The following is a 7,851-nucleotide window of genomic DNA, read 5'->3' on the forward strand; positions in this document are numbered from 1 at the left end:
TACAAAATTAGGAGTGAATACAGAGAGGTACACTCAGAGGGTCACTGGCCATGCCCCAGACAGCTAAAGTAGGTATGGCTGTACCTCTCCACTCCCCATTCTGGATCTACCCATACACAAAAGCCGGGTGCATCCAAAAGAAAATTCTAATCCCAAGGTTGTATATGAACTTTGCTCCCTCTCAGGACCTGAAGTGCCTGACTCACATGGTACAGCCCCATATAGAGGGGTGTGCATTTGCTGTGGCACAAATAGTGGAGACACAAATTTGTGCAGTTGCTTTTTGCCACTGTGCACACTGTGGGGTTTGCTGTGCAGCCAAATGCCCTGTTTTGGGAAAACTGCCCTTTCCCTGCTCCTCCTAGATCCCAGCATGGTGGAGGAGATGGGAGACACCTAAGCAGTGGAGATGCTCTGGCTAACAGCTCTGTCAGCCAGAGCATCTCCCTGGAGGACCCAGCCTCCTGTTGCTTTGGCACCTGCTCCAGGAGCATGTGGCAAACCACATTTTCTGGCACTTTTTTCTGATACTGATATCCTGGTATCAAATTTTGGCACCACACTACAAATTTGCAGCAGAGTAAATGGTTGCACATGTGCCATGTGCAGTTTGCAATACCTCAAACAGTTTTGAAGTGCTGCAAACCACACGTGTGTGTCCATCTGGACATACCCACAGTATCTATTGTTGATTTACTATTCATTGTTCACTTACAAATCTAGCTAGACTAGATTTAAACCTCTTCATTTCCCAGGAAAGAACCATAAATGGTAAGTGGGGTGAGGGCAATCATTATCTCTTGTGCTGAAGCTGGGCCACTGAACAGGCAAGAGTGCAAGAATCATAGGGCCAGAAGGAGAGCAAACAAGCAAGACAGCCTGCCTCTGTGGCCTTGAGAAGTAGCCAACACTATGGGAGAGGGAAATCCTGTGTTCTACTTCCTGATTAAAACCATAGTTCTCTTTTTTAACCATGACTGCCAATGCATAAACTATTAAGGCTCTCCCCTTGAACAAGAGAGTTCTGATTCTAACCTGTTCCAGGACTCTTCATGTACTTTACATTGGAAAGAGACTGGTTAAAAAGCAGAAATTAGGCTAGTAGCAGAAAGTGAAAACATTACATTCCTTGCTGCTTAGTAGACAAGGGGTGGAGAGTTATTTCATCTAGCTTATTATATACCAGCGGTTCCCAACCTTTTTTTGCCATGACCTGCTGCTGGATCAGAGTGTGGCGGCAGTGGTGGCATGGGGGCAGGGGGCATGGGAGCTCCCAGCATGCAGCACAGCTTGTCCTTTGTGTGCGGTGCCACCGGCATTGCCCTCGCAACCCTCATTTGGGTCGCAACCCGAGGTTGGGAACTGCTGCTCTATACTCTGGTGATTTGGGAGCTTGTGAGGAAGTGGGAGATGCAAGTACCAATCTCTTCAAGGATTGTAGAGCCTGGAATCCAGGTCTTTCACTACCCAAGTGGTGCTGCTATCAGGGATGGCACCATCACTACCACTGTTTTACAAATGATTTCAGTACTTTAGATATGAAATAGGCATCTATTTTGGGTGCCTGCTAATTAAAATCCTACTTGGATTTGTGTTGCAACAGAGCTTGGGGAGTAGTAAGGCAAACACCAACTGTAAGCCAAGCCTACCTAGAATGGGACTCTCTCCTTCTCTAACAATGGTTAGCTCACATAGATGGTGAAAAGTCTCCTATTGTCTGGGCCAAAAGAGGTCATTTGGCTTAGGCTACATTGGTTTGTGCTTTGACATCCTGGTTCAATTCTTGCTCCTAACTGACTACCACTGGTGTCAGCATTACAGCTGCATATCTTTCCACTCTTCGTTGATGGAATGGATAGGGTACTATTTGTAATAACAATTCCTCTGATATCATTGGCCTGCTAGCTCTAAATACATGATCCCTACTGCCTGACTTCCATCAGACAATGGCATAATAGATTCAATCAACTTTCATGTCCTAGCCACCACATGATTAGAACAAAGTTACTTAGTTGGTATGACTTACTTTTAAAACATGCCAATTACATTGTCAACTTCACACCAAAATAACCTACAATCTGAACTTCTGTGTGCCTGTCATCCCACCTGTATTTAACTTGAAAATGCACATTTTGCTTAACAAAAAGGGTCTTGTTTGGAGTGAGAACTGAAAAAGTTGCAGTTGTCAGAAAAGAAAAAAAGATTTTTTTTTCAAAGTAAAATAACTTTAACTTTGAAGGTTTGCCCCTGTCATGTAAAAAAGATTTCTCACACATCTACTCCAAGCAATGTTTACACCATTATTGTGGTATATTTGGCAAGCATCAAAGACCTTACGATGTACACTCACTGAAGCACAAAAAATAAAGCTGCTGAAATAGAACTGATTCATTGTAGCAGGTGGCACTTGTTAATTCCATCCAGGATAACATGGATGTGGGAATGGCTGTACATGTAGATGGAACTGGAAGAAGCTGAGGTTTATGATGTGATACAATTTTTAAATTCATGTAAGATTTGCATCTCTGTGTTTCGAGTACAGAAATTCTATATTTATATTCTGGAATTGCAAACAGTGAAATAGTTTGCTTAAATCCAAAGTTTTTCTTTTTTTAATTTTTAACTCCTGCTCTGGTGCAAATGACTTAATACTTGAAAAACAGCACTTATCCAGCACTCTAGAACAATGTCCAAATAGTCATTAATCACAAACAAAAGTTAAGTGACACAGAACAAGTTTCACTCATTTTTTTCAACATCATTTACTAGGGAAAACATCTATCTGAATATATTTCAAGGAGCATTATTTTCAAATAAATATTTGTAAAGCTGATATTTCACACGTAACTAGTAGTGAGAAATATTTCCCACTATGTGCACTCTCGACCACTGTGCTAAGCAAAATGGATAGTGATTTGCTTTCTTTCAAAGCAAATGAGTGTGTCATAATTGCCAGAGACTTTAATTTGATCTTAGATGAAGTGCTTGAAAGAAACTGTAAATCCTCCACAAGACATTTAAAAGTGACAAGAGTTATTAAGGCTTGGTGGGAAACAAAGCTATAACTGATGTTTGTTCTCATTTCAGTATCTTATTCCATCAGGTAGATAGGGTTTAGGCATTTTACATGGGGCTCATCAGTCTTGCTCTCATATAGATTTCTTCACCCTCCAATCTAATGTGGAACATAAGAGAAACACTAATTGGAAAACAAGACTTTTATAGACCCTTTCCAATTTCTAACACACAATTTGGGAGACAGAAAAAAATTGCCATCTAAACGGAGAATGGCTATTTCTAATCTTAGATAAAAGCTTTCGACAACTATTTAAAATTAGATATTAAAATGTGGGGAGATTAATACAGGTTCATCCAAGTCATCTGTTGCAGTTTAGGATATTATCAAATATTTCATTATGGATATTTAAATTTCCCAGACTGTATTTTAAAAGAAACTATCAGAGATACAGATCACTGAGTCAGGCAAGTAAGACATCTGGGCTAAGTTCAGGCAGTCAAAAAGCCTGAGGCTGAATGATTCAGTCTTTGCAGGTTAGTTTAAGCTACAAAGATTGAACCAATCAGAAAATGAACAGACATTCACTTTTGATTCAGGGAATGCAGCCACATGACTGTAGTGGCTCAAGTCAGAAGCAAGGCGGGAGGGGGGGAACTAAAGAATGGCTTTTTGGCATGTAGCCAGCCTGGGCTGTGTGTTTACTTTCTCTTCCTGCTGTCCCTGAGGTCTCTACATTCAACCAAATTTATCTTAAAACAGTTTCAGCCACTATGAAACTGGTTTATGTGTAAATTCTGTCCCTAGTCCTAGAGAAGTTGAAGTACTCACTGAATTCTTTCTCTGATTGGGGAGTTTAAGGGACCAACGCTGGAAATCCTTACCCAGGTAGGACACCTGCAAACAGAACCTGCAAACATTTTGCTATGGTGATAAGGACAGAGTGAAGGTAAAAAAAAGCTCTTCTAGATTTTGATCTGCTACTGTACCAAATAATTCAGACACTACATTTACCCAATCCAAGATAACTTTGAATTTAAGATGCCCCCAATAATTAAATTCTATACATACAAAAATTATAAATTTGTTATAATTTTTCCATGTATGGAATCTAATGATTGGGGGGGATTCTATTACATTTGTCCCATCCCACCACCATTGCGGTGGGGAAGCAGCAGTAAGGGGTTAAGTAACAGAGAAAATGGGATGGGGGGCGGAGCAGTCTGCCTCCTGTCCCTGCTCCTTGCTTATCCTGCCTGCTTCCCACATGGCAGTCCCCTGCCACCTGGCACCACTTATCCTATGCTCTGACTCTGGCTCTATTTCCATCCCAGGGCATAGAACACATGAATTAGTCAAGGCCAGAGCCTGCCACAGCAGTTCCTCTGCCACAGCACAATTTCCCCCAAGCTCTCCCCTCTTCTCAGAGCATCCTCCCCCATGTTCTTTGGCCTGTGTGATTTCCCCTACACTCCCCAACCACACTATGTAATTTTCCCCATCTTTGTGTCACCCCTCACCACCACTACCTTTCATAGCACATGGTCTCCTCCATGTCAGGGCTGGAGTCAGAGTTTGAATCGGAGTCAGAGCCAGAGCTGCAGCATCCCCCTGCCTCAGGCCATACCTGAATGTAAGACAATGTTTCTCTTTACCTATGGTGAATGGGGGAAAAGTGTCATCTTAGATTCAAATATATGGTATCTATATTTTCCCCATAATTCCTAACAGTTGCTATTCCTGTAGGAAGACTGTGATTCTTTTTATCTGATGTCTTGTCTTACAAGAAGCCTGACACTGAGTGTATTAAAAAAAAAAAATTGATACTCTTCAGAGCATCAGAGTATTTTAAACATCTTCAGATGAAATAGGTAAAAATCCATTACACAGGAGAGATGGAATAATTTTGAGAAGGCCATTCTAGGAATCCACACATCCCATACAAAATGGAGCCCTGAAAATTGCCCATTACAGGCAGATGTGGGACAGATTTGATAAGCAGAGTAACATCAGGGCCAAATATATACCTATAATGCCTGTTTTCTTGGGGGGTGGGGCTTGAGAAAGGGGTTCGCTCTGTTAGCTATTACTTTTGTTGTCATAAACAATGGGCAGTGTGAGGTGATGATGCAAATAGATTTGGAACGGCATCCAAAATGGCTTTAGGTAATATTTGCCAAGAGATAATTCAGTCCTCTCTGAAACTGGCAGAAAAACAAAAATAAAAATGTGTTCTGCTTTACTGCTTTAGAAACTACACAAACTACACTGTGCATGAAAGAGTGCTAATGACATTTTATAAAGAGCTCTTCACAAATGCATTACTTATAAAAGCTTTAATATTTTTCTTCATCTCCTTACATGCCTCTAGAAGAAAAACACTGGAAGAGAAATGAGAACGCAGAATTTGTACTATGAATTATTGTTTAACAAAAACATTTGCTACAATGGAAAATCTTTGTTTTTTCAAGATACTTTCATTAACCAAACAAAAAAAAAAAGATTTCAGAACATTGTGTATATTATAGAGACATCCAAAGATTAATCTGCTCAGTTCTTAGGGCGAGATTTTGAGTCTCATAGAAATACAGGGCTGGAAGTGGTATGCTGGGACATGGAATCTATAACCCTCAGTAGAAGGAGTACACAAACTGTCAATCCTAGCAGTCGGTCAAAAGTCTAAGTTGAAATTTCTCCCTGACTTCCCTTTTGTCCAGGAAAGAAAGGATAGGTCAATTAACATTGGCCTTTATCAGTGATACTATCATAGCTTCAGCATCAAGTCAGCTGGGTGTTAAGTGATACATATGTGGGTGATATGCAGTGAACCAGTCTGAATTTTCCCCTTGCTCTATGTGCATATGCAAGTGAAGAAGTCAGAGGGAGAATCTCCCTTAATTTCCTAAGAATTCTACTCAAACCTTGACCCAGAGGTACAGGAGTTAAGGCAGTCATATTTGCTTTTTTATAAAAGTAGCAGGAAAAGGCAGAGCATTCTTGGCACTTCGGTTATACATTCATCCTGGCATGCAGGGCCAAATGCAGATGTGCAGGGCAGGATGAAGGTAGTGCAGGAGCCAGTCCTGGTGCATGGGGCCCAATCCATTCCATGGAACAGCCCCATGTCATCTATGTGGCCTGCGAGAAACATTGAGCACCACTGCTGTCGAACCCTTACCCAGGAAGTGAGATTCTCTTGCTGCTCAGGAGAGCACCTAACTACTGAGAAACAAAATAGCCCTGGGGATGAGGGTACACCTTCACCTCCTCCTGCTGCAGCTGGGCAGTGGGACAGATAAGTGGGAAAGATTCTTGGAGCAGGAAAATAATGAGGAGGAAGAAGCAGAACTCCATAGCCCTGGCTATATTATTATGTATTTTTTTCAGGTAATAGCTGAATAATATATTATATTATTAATATATGTATAGTATATCATTATTATATTTATTATATATTATTAATAGCTGAATAATATGTTATTATGTATTGTTAAAATTATTATGGTCATAAATTGTAACAGACAGATTTGTTAGGGCACAGATACTAAAGAAAGAGCTTGGAGGTAAAATAACAATGATGTTCCTAGCTAGGAGAACTGGTATATTTAATGCAGTTTCCATCATAAATATGCAAAGATATCATGAATAGTAGCAGCTCACAGGAATTAGAAATTACATGGGGCTACATCTATAATTCTATGCAATTCCTCAGCGAAAACATTAACCGCTGAACTATCACTGACTGTGTTTATAATACAACTAAGACAGTGGGCATCACAGGTGAAATAGATAAATATCTTCCTCCAAGGTCTAAAGTTTAATAAATAAAATATTATAAAGTCATTCTAAACATGGAACACTTGTATTATGATTTATTACCTAGAAGCGATAGTTATGTAGAAATCTCACACAGGAGCATAGTCAACGTGGAGAGGCTTCTTTCCCCTGCAAGGGTGGATCAATGTCCTGGATTCAGAGAAGGCAACTGCATTCTTCCCCAAATCCAGCAGTCTGTCCTGCCCAGAGAAGGGGAATGAATCCTGCCTTTCACTTGCTCTGCCATAGTCTTATTTCCCAGTGCAGTCAGTTGTCTAAAGCCTGGGGCGATTTTCTGTAGGTCCACTGGGCATACACTCATTCTCCTGAGGTATACACTTTCATTGACATGCAGTTCATTTTCCAAGAAAAGGAAGTCCAACAGAAAAGTAAGTGTATAAGTATCTTTCTCTCAGTTATTATTCTAACATTCTGAAAAAAGTATATTAAAAGCCTTCACTGCAGAGGTGCACGTTCCCAAGCAAGTCTTCAAACTTACACTTGGAGAACTAAAGAGAACCTAAATATATATTCACTATCAGAAATAATGGGTTGCATGTGTCAGGGACTCAAACCCCAACTTCCCAGGTCCATTGTCTAACTGCAAGAGACAGGCAACACCAGCCAGGTCTTATCTCAAGCTCTTTATTGAAGCATGCACACAACAACAAAGAGTAGCCCGTCTCCTCCAAGAACCAGCCCCCCTTGATAACAAGGAAGCAAGTTTATATAGATAGTTTTTCATCACAGATTCCACACCTAATTGACTCAACCTCCATGGTTAGTTAGAAACTTCTAGTGCGCAAGACAAGATACGCGCGCAGGTGGGAATTTTCCACTGTGAAAGAAAACAAGATATCAGGTCAGTGTGAGAAAACTCCTAATTAGTTCAAACTGGCTTTTGGCTATATGCTTGTTTTTAAATGCTAAGTAATAGGGAGGAGGACCACATCCTTGGTTGTTTCAGCTGTGTCTTTGAAGCACTGAGTCTGCTTTGTAGTTAACTTCTACACTATTAT

Source organism: Crocodylus porosus, unplaced genomic scaffold (assembly GCF_001723895.1).
Source record: "Crocodylus porosus isolate Cpor-Errol unplaced genomic scaffold, CroPor_comp1, whole genome shotgun sequence".
Taxonomy (NCBI): Eukaryota; Metazoa; Chordata; order Crocodylia; family Crocodylidae; genus Crocodylus; species Crocodylus porosus.